Genomic DNA, 14,034 nt, shown 5'->3' with positions numbered 1-14,034 from the left:
CCACCCCTTGAGTGTAGGCTGGCCTTACTGACTCACTTCTAGCAAATAGAATATGGCGGAAGTGACGTATGTGATTAAGTCCCTGTGGCTTCCTTTTCATCCTCTCTTGGGTGTCTGGCTCTGATGTTGGCTGCCACGTTGTGAGTAGCCCCAAGGAGAGGCCCACGTGGGCAGGAACTGAGGCCTTCCGCCAAAAGCATGTGAGTGAGCCATCTTGAAGCAAATCTTCCAACCCCACTCAAGCCTTCAGACAGCTTGACTAAAACCTCAGGAGAGACCCTGATCGAAGAACCACCACTTAGGCTGCTCCCAGATTCCTGACCCTCAGAAACCATGTCAGATAATAAATGTTCTTTGTTTTTTTTTTTTTGTTTTTTTTTTGTGGTATGCGGGCCTCCCTCTGCTGTGGCCTCTCCCGTTGCGGAGGACAGGCTCCGGACGCACAGACTCAGCGGCCATGGCTCACGGGCCCAGCCGCTCCGCGGCATGTGGGATCCTCCCAGACCGGGGCGCGAACCCGGTTCCCCTGCATCGGCAGGCGGACGCTCAACTGCTGCGCCACCAGGGAAGCCCATGTTCTTTGTTTTAAGCTGCTAAGTTTTACAGTAACATATTATGCGGCAGTAAATAACTAATACACCACTTCCCAAATTACCCTCTAAACCACTGTCAAAGTAATCTTTCAAAAATGAAAATCTGATCAAATAATTTTCCTTTTAAAATCCTTCTGTGGCTACCCACAACTTTCAAGGTGAAGCCCTAACTCCTGTGCTTAGCGCTCAAGGCCCTCCACATCACTGTGGCCTCCCTGCCCAGCTCCCGGGCTTCATTGCCAACAATCCTCCTCACCCTCCTGCATATAGCACTCCTCCTCATATAGTACTCCCTTAACCAGGCCACGCTCTCTTTAGCCCTAGTCCATGTTGTTCTCTATGCCTGCGTTGCCCCCAATTTTTCTCTTTCTTTATCTAGCTAACTAACTAACCAACCAACCAATTAACTAGGAAGAATGGCTTAGGCACTTGTGGATCCTGAGTCCTGCCAGCCCTTGGGGTCTGTGGCAGATGGACTCTAGTGGGCCCTGTTGACCTTCACCTCCCGGTATTTTAGCCAAGAGAATATGGCCAAGTCGGGGGTGGGGGGTAGTGAGGGTACCTAGAAATGAATTCCTGCTCAGAAACCGTTTATGACTTGTTCCCCAGATAACCAAGAGCTTCTGGCTGGTTTTGGCACGCTGACACATCCCTCTGCAATTGCTCTCAAGTCAGCTCATGACTGTGCATCTTATTTCCATAATACAAGCTCCATGGAGATACCTATTTATTTTATCTCTTCCTCCTCCGCATGCCCACTCCACCCCCTCCTCCCTGAGGGTGACTGGTGCCCATGGTGTGTTCACTCAATGAATGCCAGGGAGGGCTGAGTGAGCGGGAGGGCTGGGTGGTTTGCTGGTCCAGACAGGAGAGCCCTCGTGTCTGTTCCCCCACCTGTTACACACGGCCTTGCTCCCCCACGATTTTAGGTCAGATTGCCTAGAAGCAGAGCCTGAGGCAGGGATTCCTGTGCAAGTGAGGTTTCGAAGGAGGGCTGTCAGGTGAAATTGTAAGGGAATGAGAGAAGCAGGAGGGGGCAGGCAGGATGCTTGGCAAACAGGTGGGTTCAGCAGAGGTCTCGCTTCAGCTGGTCTCATGAGGAGCTCTGGAATATGAACGGTACTGCAAAGCTTGTCCCTTCCTGAAACACGGAGATTGGCTTATTGTACCCCAGTATAATTTGATTGTTGCTTCTGTCTGGAAACAACCAGTATTTCCAGCCAGGCATCTCCAGTAGGCTGGGGCAATTCTCAGAAGAAGGAGTCAGCTGAGAGCAACTCACACTAACAGCAGCTGGGGGTGGGTACCTGGCCCAGGGAAGCTGGGGCACTCTGCCCAGCAACTTGGATGTGCAGCTCCTGGCCTGAAGCTGCCCCTCTGGGTCCACTGGCCCCAAGGTTTAAGGCTGCCTGAAACCTCTGAGGCTGGGGCTTGGGAGCCCAAAGCAGGCCTCCAGTCTGCCTATGGAGCTGTTTATGAAGGAAGGTTTGTAGTGGGTTGAATAACCACCTGCCCCACTCATGTCCATCTGGAACCTGAGAATGTGACCTTATTTGGAAATAAGGTCTTTGCAGATGCAGTAAGTTGAGGATCTCAAGGTATAATTATCCTAGATTTAGGGTGGGCCCTAAATCCAATGACTAATGTCCTTATAAGAAGAGGAAAGGACACAGAGACACACAGGGCAGAAGGCCATGTGTTGACAGAGGCAGAGATAGGAGGGATGTGTCTACAAGGCAGGGAACACTAGGAGCCTCCAGCAGCTGGAAGAGGCAAGGAAACATTCTCCCCTGGAGGCTTCGGAGGAGTGGGGCCCTGTGGGCACCTTGATTACAGACTTCTGGCTTCTGCGCTTGTGGAGAATAAATTTCTGTTGTCCTAAGCCACCCAGTTTGTGGTAATTAGTTAGGGTAGTCCTTGGAAACTAACCAAGGTCTGGTGCAGTGGGAAATGCACCACCCTGCCAACCCCAGGCTAGGAGTTTCCCTGACACTCACTTCTTGTGTGACTTTGGCAATTGTTTTTCCTCCCTGAGCCTCAGTTTCCTCACTTGTAACTAGAGAGGAGTAAACAACCTGCCAGGGCACAAGGCTCACCTGAGATTACCAAACTGAATTTATTCAATTTATTTAAAGAAATACGGATTCCCAGGTGCCCTCCCACTGACCCCTGCCAAGGTGTGGTCACGTGTCAGGTAACTCTGGCACAGCAGACAGGCACCCGCACCTGAGTCCCCATTTGGGCATCCCTGGAAGAGCAGGTTTCTGAGGAATCTTTCAGCTCTGGATCTATGAGAAAGAAGATTCTGAGAGAAGGCCATGAGGGTGGGTGGCTGCCTGCAGATCTGCTGTTGAAACAGAAGAGGCTAAGTGCCAAAGGGGTTTGTGGTGCGTTCTCACAGACGTGAAAACGATGGCAGAGACGGACACAAAATACCCGCAGATGCACAGACATCTTCGAAGGGAGGGGAGGAGTGGTTGTCTCCAAAGTTGGGGGGGGTCCTAGGGGTCTGGTGGGCGGCACACACCCTATCTGATGTCTATTGTCTGTAGGTTTCACATAGTTTTTACCTTGTGAACGTATGACTTAAAAAAGAATCAGTATGTTTTAAAACAAAAAGAAAAAACCCTGGTGCTTGGAAATAAATGTTGAAGAAAGAGAAAGGCGTTCCTTTGCTCCTCCCTTCCCCCACTCACTGCCAGCTCCCCGGCAGCAGTTCTGCCACTGGGTCTATTTGTGTATTTGTCTATTTGTGTATTTGTCTGTTTATTGTCTGCCGCCTTCGGTGCCCTGTGCCCAGCGGGAGTGGGGGGGTCCCAGAAGGGTGGGCTTGCTGCCCGGGATCCTCAAACCTAGGAGTGGAGAATTCCACACACAGCGGTCAATTGTCTGCAGCAGAGGCTGAAAAGTAGCCCCAAGAGACAACACAATGGAGGTGCATGTTTAATGTGACAGCACAAAGCCTTGCACTCAATTATTATTATTATTATTATTAGCTAAAGTGCCAAATGAGTGGTGGAGACAGAAAGTCCCATGGATTCCAGGAGAGGAGAGAGAGCTGTGAACTGGATGGCAGGGAGGGCTTGATGGAGGAGGGAGGTTCCAAGCTGGACAGCTAAGGTCGGGGAGCTGACCAGGGAAGGGGGCGTTTGGCGCCTTCTGTGCACGGTCTTTCTAAGCGGTACATTTTAATGTAATATGTTGATGTGACGGTTGCTAAGACCAAGATGAAAAGACATCTGGAGCAGAGCTTCTCCAGCTCTTTGTGGTCAAGAGCCAATTGTTTTCTTTGTAATTTCTATTTTTTTTTTCTTTGTAATTTCTAATCAACGATGGGCCCCTATCAGAATTTAAAAGTCATCATATAATAAATGCTGGAGAGGGTGTGGAGAAAAGGGAACCCTCCTACACTGCTGGTGGGAATGTAAATTGGTGCAGCCACTGTGCAAAACAGTATGGAGGTTCCTCAAAAAACTAAAAATAGAGTTCCCATATGATCCAGCAATTGTACTCCTGTGCGTGTACCCAGACAAAACTATAATTCAAAAAGATACAGGCACCCCTATGTCCATAGCAGCACTATTTATAATAGCCAAGACATGGAAACAACCTAAATGTCCATTGACAGATGAATGCATAAAGATGTGGTATATATACACAATGGAATACTACTTAGCCATAAAAAAGAATGAAATGATGCCATTTGCAGAAACATGGATGGACCTGGAGATTATGATGCTAAGTGAAGTAAGAAAGAGAATGACAAATATCATGTGATATCACTTATATGTGGAATCTAAACTATGACACAAATGAACATATCTACAAAACAAAAACAGACTTACCGATATAGAGAACAGACTAGTGGTTGCCAAGGGGTAGGGGGTGGGGGAGGGGAGGACTGGGAGTGTGGGATTAGCAGATGCAAACTAGTATATATAGGATGGATAAACAGCAAGGTCCTACTGTATAGCTCAGGGAACTATGTTCAGTATCCTGTGATAAACCATAATGGAAAAAATATGAAAAAGAATATATATGTGTATAACTGTGTCACTTTGCTGTACAGCAGAAATTAACACAACATTGTAAATCAACTATACTTCAATAAAATTTTTAAAAAATGACGGCTGTCTTCTTTTGTAAAATATAACACGAAAGAATTGCTGAAAAAAATGAAAAGAACAAAAAATACAATTTTTTTTTTATTGGATTCAACGGACATAAATTGACAGTCGAATCGCTAGGAAAGTATCTAAATGCTTGCAGACACTTCCTGTACTTGTCCCTGGATCTGAGCAAGCGGTTTGCAGAAGGGCCCCCGATGGCACTTTGAGCAGCCCTGCTCCAGAGAGGGTCTCACAGGGCAAGAGGGGGAAACCTTCAGAGAAGATGGCCACAGGGTAGGACCTTGAAGACGTGACTTCCCAGCCCCCATTCTGCCCCTCCCACTTCCGGGCTTCTCCCCCAACATTTTATCTGACTACACTTCTGCTGGGAGCAGCCCCTGGGGAGACAGGAGGCCCAGGCAGGGCTGTGTGGCATCCCAGCCTGTTAAGAATTCAGAGTGCCTTCACACTGTGTTGTTTAAATATTTTTTGACATTAGTCTGAAGGAGAGGCAGAGCCCTGAGTGGCGGTGCAGGGTAGAGGAGGGGAAGCTGGCGGAAGCCTGTTTCTCCTTTACTCCCCGGGGAAATTTAGCCCCGCCCCGAGTTGCTGACCCCTCTCCACCAACAAACATTCTGCCAGTCACCAGCCCGTCCTCTTTGGAAGGTGCTTTAGTAAACAGCTCTTGTATCGAGCATATTCCTTGGCGAGGGTCTCTCTCCAGCCCCCAAGCAGCTTGTCAAAGTGGGTCCTCTTACTGGGAAGTGCTGGAGAGCACAGCTATCCAGTCCAGTTATAGGACCAGTGATGTTATAACACCCAGCATTTGAGCCTCCTCCTGGGTTAGTACCTGGACAGCTGCCCAGCAGGCCTCCCTTAACTGGCTCTGTTAGGGAACAGTTTATTAACTTGTTTCCCTGCTATGGTGGGGACAATGACAGTAAGAATAAAAATAACTACCTTCTCTTGACTCTGAACCAGGCAATGAGCTCAGCACTCGACACCCATCCTCTTATCTAATTCTCATAACCCTTGGAAGGAAGTGTATTATTCCCATTGTACAGACAAGCAACCTGAGGCCCAAAGTTTTAAGTGGCCTGCTGAAGTCATACAGGTGGTCCGCGGTAGAGGCAGGTAAAGCCAGTTCTACCTGACTCTAAGCTCCCCTTCTGGACCAGGGCGTGGAGGCCTGGAGTGAGCAGGGAGGAGGAAGAGCCAGAGCAGAGGCTGCAGGTGAGTTTCTCTGAAAGGGGCTGGGCCAGGGACAGTGAAGAAAGCCAGGCTGCTGGGCAGCTGGGCAGCTCTTTCTGGTCTATGGGGAGAAGTTGGGGCTGAGAGCAACCATCATCTTTTCTGTTTCCTCGGAAGAGGAAGGAGGCATCTCTCAGGCTCTCCCGTCCTCAGCTCTGGGCCCCAGCTCGCAGCAGAGGACACTGAAGGTTATGACCTCAGCATAGGGTTTTACACTCCACTCTCTCCCTGGGGCCATGAGACAACAGTCAAGCACTAGCTGACCAATGAGCCCTAGGACACTCCTCAGCATTCGAGCTGCAAGATGATGAATATCGATGCAGGCTTGAAGCTTTTACATTGTTTTAAAGGTTAAAGATGGGACATATGATCAGGCGAGACTAATTACCGCCTTCCTTTGCCCCCTTTTCCCATCACCCCCAGGACAGAGAAGGTCACTGGGTCAGAGAGGAAGAGGCTGGGCACGAGGTGGGGAACTTGGTGTGGATATTCTCACCTCCCCACTGGCTGGGCTGAATCATTGGGGGCCAGACACTAGAAGCCCCAGTTATGTTTGAGCAGCTCAAAGTAGAGGGACCAGCACCCTGCTTTCTGGCTGTAGCTCTGGGAAGGCAGACAGTGCCAGAAATTTAGTGTTGGTTCCATGGGATCCTGTGCAGCCCCACTGGGAATCCCCAGACCCCTCCATGGGATGCACCCCTAGGTCTTTTTGCAGGAGCAAGGATGATGCAGAGGTGAGGCTAAGGGCTGGCGGGGCCTGACATGGGAGGCAGGCCAGAGGACAGAGTGTGGACCGCACGGGGTAGATCAAAATATAGCCATGGGCCCCAACTCACCCATCCTGGGAAACTGCCTGGACCCCCAGCGTTAGAACCAGCCCTGGAGAGGATGAGGATAAGGAGGGATATCCTGATTTAATGGAGTTTAAGCATGAAACAATTTAGAAACCACTGCAGTGACTGGAAGTTTATCTGGAAGTTATTGAATTAAATTCTATGTTACCTGAGATGATAGAGGGGTGAATGTGACTTATGATAAAAATTAAGCTTAGTAATAGGAAAAAGAAAACTTACATGTTTGTGTGTCAGAGTATAAGGAATGTCGAATAATGTTCCTGGAAAACTGAGTCCAGCCTTCCCCTGGAATTTCTGCACTAAGGATCCCAGGAGGCTCAGCCCTCCTGCCCATCCCGGGATGACCACCCTGGGATCTTCACGGATCTCCTGAAGCAAATGGATCTTACGGGGTGACAACCTAAGATTCACCTTCATGGTTCTTCCCTGCTAAGTACAGGGTGTTCTTTCTGGCTCCTTCTGGGGGATGGAGAGAGAGACAAGCCCGTGGGGGATGTATGTCCTCATGGCACCCAGTACAGGGAAACCTAACACATATTGAACATCTGCTATGTTTCCGAACCTTGTTAGACACGCACACGTCAGCTCAATTCCGCATGAAGAATAGATAGCACATGCACATAAAAGTGATGAAGCGTAATTGACAACTGATCATGCTTGAACCCACAGTCACTCAAGGACTACACACAGCACTCACTCCTTACCGCAGCCTGGGAGGTGTGATTGTTCCCAGTTTACAGAGGAAGAAACGAATGCCAGTGAGGTCAAGGTCACGGACCAGCTAAGATTTACCCGCGTTGCTCTGGCACCAAACACCCTGCCCTCTCTTTCCTCAGCTCTCATTCAGGGTCAGAGTTCCCCACCTGTGCTCTCATCCTTAGGGCCGTAGACTCACCCCACTCCGAGGTGCCTGCACTCAGCTAATCACAGAGCCAGGAGGGACCCCGGAGCTAGGAGGCTGAGCTGGTCCCCCCTCCCCCCAGCCTCCGGGAGACCCTGCAGAGCCAGGGAAGCAAGGAGCCAGCGCGGTGTCACTCTGGACCCTCCAGCAGCCAAATGTGAATGCTGTGACCCCCAAGGGGATGACGACCCCTATTTCTTAAATATTCTTTATTTATTTTCTTTAGTTTCTCGTCTGCGTCGGGTCTTAGTTGCGGTACGCGGGTCTTCGTTGAAGCGTGTGGGCTTCTCTCTAGTTGCAGCGCGTGGGTGCCAGAGCGTGTGGGCTCTGTAGTTGCGGCTCGCGGGCTCTCTAGTGGAGGTGCGAACTCAGTAGTTGTGGTGCGCGGGCTTAGTTGCCCTGCAGCATGTGGGATCTTAGTTCCCCAACCAGGGATCGAACACGGGTCCCCTGCATTGGGAGGTGGATTCTTTACCACCTTACCACTAGGGCAGTCCCGGCAACACCCATTTTTATCAGCTGTTTCTAAGCTTAACACACAAGGAGACTAGCACTGGCTGGTGTCAGGGAGACCAGGTGACAGGTGGGAGTGATCAGCGGTCAAAGGTGTAGAGCTCATGGCTGAAGGCCTGGGGCCAAGAGTCAGGCCTCTGGCAGGAACAGAGGTCAAGATACGAGGGGAGTACAGTTGCGGGGAAGCTGTGCTCAGGGAAAACTGAGTCAGGGGTTCCTGAGAAGCAGGCAATGGGGGGGCAGTGGAGGGCGGAGTGTCGTCTGGTCAGGCAGGAGTGGCTGGCAGAGTCACCCGCCAGGGAAGGCAGAGAGGACTGTGCTTGGCTTTCAGACTTTAAAGGCCCTGTGGATGTAGAGGCCCTTCTGGGGGACCCTCTTATTCTTCAAGGAGATGACGAATGAAGCTTGGTGTTCTGCAGGTTTGTAGGCTTGGTAAACCTGGAGGCGAGTCAGGGTATTCCTGGATCCTTCTGACAACGTTAGGCACCTGATCAGGGTCCTTCAGCGAAGGTTCACCTGGCCTCTGGGAATGTGGTGCCGACATGGTACCGAGAAAGGCGAGGGAAGAAGGCTGGCTCCAGCGTGCTGGGGGCCCGGGGAGCTCTTCCCAGGACACGTCCACATCCAGCTTGCTAACACCCCGAGTCTGAGAACCAGGCCTGGAATTGCTGCTGGGCCGTGGGAATGTGGGGGAATGCAGCTCGGACCAGGGGTGGGCAGAGTTACCGCCGTGGAAAAGGGCAGAGCCAGCATTGAGAGCGCATCCTCTCAGACAGGCATGGCGCCAAGCCCCTCAGAGACCCTGGTGGCGTCTGCGTTCATAGTGACCCTGGGAGGGGGCGATCAGCTCCCCATTTACATGTCACGTTCTGACCAGGGTCCTGCGGCCAGTCAGTGGCAAAGCTGGGCTCTGACTCCGGAGCTCTGACCCGCTTTGTGCCGTTGGCGCCCTGTCCGGGATGGGCCTCGCAAAGCTGGAGGCCCTGGTAGCAAAGCCCGCCCGGGACATGGTTTTGAAACTGTCCTTTGAGCAGAGTTCATCTCCCCTTTTTGCCCCCTTCCTTCCTCCCCTGCAGAAGCAAGTCTTGCTGCCAGCAGTTTGACCGAATTCCCTCCCTCGCCCTTTTCTCTGGGTTTTACTTGAGGTCAGCTGGCCACAGCTTCCCACAGATGTGAAAAATGAAAGGCTGCCAGGAGTCCCAGCCCCTCCCGGCCTCTGAGAAAATTTGCATCTTAATGGAGAGGGGATTAGCAGCCTGGGATCCTGGGAGGTGCCGGGGAAGAAGTCTCTGGTGGCCCAGTTCTCAGCCTCGGGGACAGAAGATGGGGGTGCTGGGGCAGGCCCTGCCCCGGGCTCCTGGCTCACGCCTGGCCGACTCTGCCAGGGAGGGCAGACTCCGCTGGGCTGGCTTCTGAGAACCGGGCCAGGCTCCAGGCTGGGCCCCAGCAGATCCCCAAGGCTCAAGCCTCGCCGCTTCCCCCATGACACACACAGGGCTGGGCCTCCTCTCCACCCTCTTCTGTGGAGCCTGGCCCTGGCTGGGGAGCCACGGCCGGCTCCCCTCCTGCTAGCTCATTTCCCGGCACCATCTGCCCCTGGACCAGCTGGGAGCGAGGGGGTTGTGTGTGTGTGTGGGCGCGGGAGCGGCTGGCCAGCCTCTAGGAGGTGGAAACCAGGCATCGGCGGCCCTGGCAGGCTGGCTCAGGCTGGGACAGCGAGGCAAGCAGGCGGGGCAGCATTCTGGAGGAATTTCTGAATTACCTACTGGCTGGAGCCCAGAGGCCAGAGCGGGCCTGGGCTGGCCCAGCTGGCCGAGGCCCCTGAAGAGTCTTCTTCCTGGCTCTGAGGCCTCACCGCCTCCCGCCGGAGTCTCTGCACGCCTGCCTCTGAACCGTGGCGGGAGAACTCCAACCCGAAGTGGGGGGGGTCAGTGCTCCCCCTCCTCTCTCCTGGGGAGACAACCAGGGCCTAAGGGGGAGGGGCGTGTCCTTCCCTGACCCCTGCCCTCACCTGCAAGCTTTTGAGGTCAGGGCTGTTCTTCATCTCTCCTTTCTTCCAGAATCACGGATTTCATCTGGTCAAAGTCAAGAGGAGGCCTCTAGTCTCACCTCCACTGGAGTTGTTGTGGGGAGGTGATGGGTTGGCTGCTGCAGCTCCCCCCAGTTCTGTCCCCCAGACAGGAAGGCCCTTTGTGTGTAAATGTCCTCTCCCTCCAACAGGACTGGCCACATAGTCTGTGGGGTTTTTGTTAAAAAATTGTTAAGAATTTTAAGAGAGTGACAGCAGAGCATGAAACCAAGCCCAAGGCCCTTCTAAGTCCGGCCCTGTGTGACTGCACAGGCTGCACCCATAACACCAGCCCTGCTCCCAGAAAATCCTTGGCCCTCCTCAGCCCCACCCCATCTGTCTCCTGGACCCCGTCTTTGAGAACTTGGCTGCAAGGCAGGTCTGAGTAGACATCCCCAAGCTCTGCTTCCTCACGTCTCACACTGTCCTCAGTGGCAATGTCTGATGCCCCACCCTGACCTTCCTCCCAGGGAAACTGAGGCAGCAGGAAGGCCTGGGGACTCACCATCCTGTGTCCTACCACCCATCCCAGACGACTGGGGAGGGACGGTGGTGGCGGCTGAGTCCGGGGCTCCCCTCAGCCGCCCAGGGTGTGCCAACCCCCGGGCTCTGGGTGGGGCTCGGGTGGCGGAGAAGTACCCGCCCCCCCGCCCCCCCCACCCCCGGCCTTCTGTTGCCATCAGTGCTATCCTCCCCGAGGGGCGGGCGGGAGCGGGGACGTCCAGGGCCGCTTTGCCGGCTCCAGGCCAGGCATCCGCACAGCCAAGCCCTGTTGCTTTGTCCTTTGTCTCCACTGCACAGCGGCTGGCTCAGCCATCACCTGGCAGGGTGACTGCCTTGGGGGACAGTGGGGCCTGGGTCCAGGATTGTCCTGCTTGGGAACTGCGCTGGGCTCTGCTAGCAGCAGCCAGGCTGAGGTCAGGGAGAAGAGGCAGGAAACCCCCCCTCCAGTCGCGGGGAAAGGCCAGGTCCAGAGGGACCACGGCTCTGCCCTGGCAGCCCCTCAGCCCACAGCCTGGGCGAGACATTCCTGCCTGCAGCCTCGTCCCCAGGCTGCCACCAGTCTCAGGGACGAGAAAGCCCACCACCCTCCAGTTAGGGTGCACTTAGGGCTTGGTGAGGGGCCCAAGCAGTCGGTGTGCAGGGTCCCATGTAGTCTCACAAAAGCCATAGGAGGTAGGTCCTATTATTATAAGTGAGAGTCAGATTAGCTGAGAAGCGGGTTCCAGGTCACAGGGCTGCCACGTTTCCCCCCGCGCTGCCCCTCCTTTGCGGAAGTCATCGTGGTGGCAATGTTTGTGTGGCTGTCTGTTCAACGTGCGCCTCCCTGATCGGGCTTAAGCGCCACGTCACTGAGTAGCGCTGCCCTTTGAATTCACATGTGGCCCATGGCACACACAGGGCCTGGCACATAGTAAGACGCCCATAAAGAACAAGGGAAGGAAGGAAGGAGGGGGTCGAGTCAGGATTGCAACACAGGTTGGCCTGATGTCCAGCCCACACCCCTACCACCTGGCTGCACTGCCTCCGTCTAACCCGCTCTCCCTTGACATACTTCTGCTGGGCCAGAGTAGGGCCGGATGGGACCCTGCATCTGCCCAGGCTGGGAAGGGGGCAGGACTGAGCTTGGCTCCGTGAAAGGAGTCACCCTGTCCACCCCCCATCAGGGGTCCTTACCACTGAGGCTCTGGGGAGGTTCTCCTTCATGGGAGACCCCACTGGGCCGGCTGGTTCCTGACAGATTTATTGCCTCCCCGGCCCTGTGAGGCTGGGTGGCAGGGAGTGTGTCACCAGGGAGGCCTCTTCTGGAAGAAACACCTGTGTTGATCTCCCAGTGATCAATCCAGTCCTCAGCTTTCCCGGTGCCCTTGGAACACCATAGGGTTCTTTCTGATTCCATAGTTTGGCTGGAGCTGCAGCCTCGGGGCCAGTACTCCTGCCATCTGGAGCATCTATGGGTGTTCACCCTAGACGTGTTTGCAGTGCCAGGCTGCCAGGCGGTGTGTCTGCTGGAACCGTTCTCGGGAAACCCCACGGCTGGGCCGCCGAGAGCAAGGATCTGTTCACTCTTTCTCCCATCCTTTGACTCTATCCACTCAATATCTCTGAAGTTCCCCCTGCCGCCCCCGCCCCAGGCACGGTGCTAAGCATGGACAGCCATGCGTGGACAGCTCAGCCCAGACTCCAGGGGCTGACAGTCCAGTTGGGGAGGGCCATGTGTCACCAGTGGACCTGCAGAGTGATGGCAAAGCACAGGGAACCCGGGAAGGGTGGCCGGTACCTCCTAGGAGGCTTTGGGCTGCACCTACCTTTGAGGTTGGAGCCCTGATGAGAGGTTGGATATTTAGTGGCCACGCCCCCATCCCTTTCTTCTGTCACCTTTGCCCTCAGCCCACCTGTGCTCCCCTCATCCCACCCACCTCCACACACTGTTCTTGGGAAAGGCTTGCAGGTGAGTCTTTTGGGCTTGGCCACTTTCCTCAACTGCCCTCCAGAAACCCCCATTCAGGGCCCTCTTCCTCACCAGTCTCTCCCCCTCTCTCACAGACCTCGCTAAGGATTCTGGAGCCCCCCAGGACTCAGGCCTTTGTCCCTTCACTTCCCTCTGCACTCAGACCCTCAGGGACCTCATCTGGTCTTGTGACGTTCAATATTATCTACATAACGTCCAGGACTTGCAAACACACCCCCGTCCAGACCCCTCCTCCAAGCCCAGGCTTGGACTCCAACACCTGCTCCACTCCCCTCTGTGGCGTCTAATAGACATCCCTAAACTAATTCCCAGTTTTCTCTCTCTCCACCCTCGACACCCAAATCTACTCCAGCAGAGTTCCCCTCAGCCAGCTCAGTGATGAGACTTCATTCCTCCAGCTGCTGGGGGCCTGAGCCTGGGGGCCACGTGATGCCTCTCTTTCTCGCACAGCCAGTGCCCCACCTGATGGGGGAGCATGCTTGGTGCCACCTTTAGACACATCCAGGGTCTGCCCACACCCATCACCCCACCACTTCCTCCTTCAGCTCTTGCCTCCATCATGGCAATAGTCTCTCAGTGGATTTTCCTGATCCCGCCTTTAAATCCCTAAAGCCTATTCTTAATACAGCATCCAGAACACCCTTTTCAAAGATGTCGGAGTCTGGCCCTCCTCTGCCCCAAACCCTGCAAGGGCCCATCACACTCACACCCACCACGTTGCCCACAGGCCTCAAGGCCCCACTTGATCGGGTCCTGCTCCCTCCAACCTCACCTCCCGCCATGCTCTCCTTCCCTCTCTGCTCCAGCCTTGGGCTGCCTTACTGACCCTCCTGTCCTGGGGCCTGTGCTCAGCCTGAAGAGCTCTTCCCCCAGATCCACATGGCTCTCCCTCACTGCCTTCAAGCTGTTGCTCAAATAGCGCCCCTCACCCATTTAAAATCATAACTTCCCCCACCCCTAGCAATGACCCTCCTGAACCACCATACGCCACTCTATTTTTTTGCCCAGAGTACTTATTATCTTCTAACACTGTATATGATTCACTCATTTATTATATTTATTACTTGTGGTCAGTGTCTTCCTGCTAGAATGTAAACGCTGTGTAAAGGATGGGTTTTATCATTTTTTTTTTGTTTGTTTTGTTTTGTTTTTGCAGTACGCGGGCCTCTCACTGTTGTGGCCTCTCCCGTTGCGGAGCACAGGCTCCGGACGCGCAGGCTCAGCGGCCATGGCTCACGGGCCCAGGCACTCCGCGGCATGTGGGTTCTTCCC

The sequence above is a fragment of the Physeter macrocephalus genome, chromosome 11 (assembly GCF_002837175.3).
Source record: "Physeter macrocephalus isolate SW-GA chromosome 11, ASM283717v5, whole genome shotgun sequence".
NCBI lineage: Eukaryota > Metazoa > Chordata > Mammalia > Artiodactyla > Physeteridae > Physeter > Physeter macrocephalus.
This window is presented reverse-complemented; position numbering follows the sequence as displayed.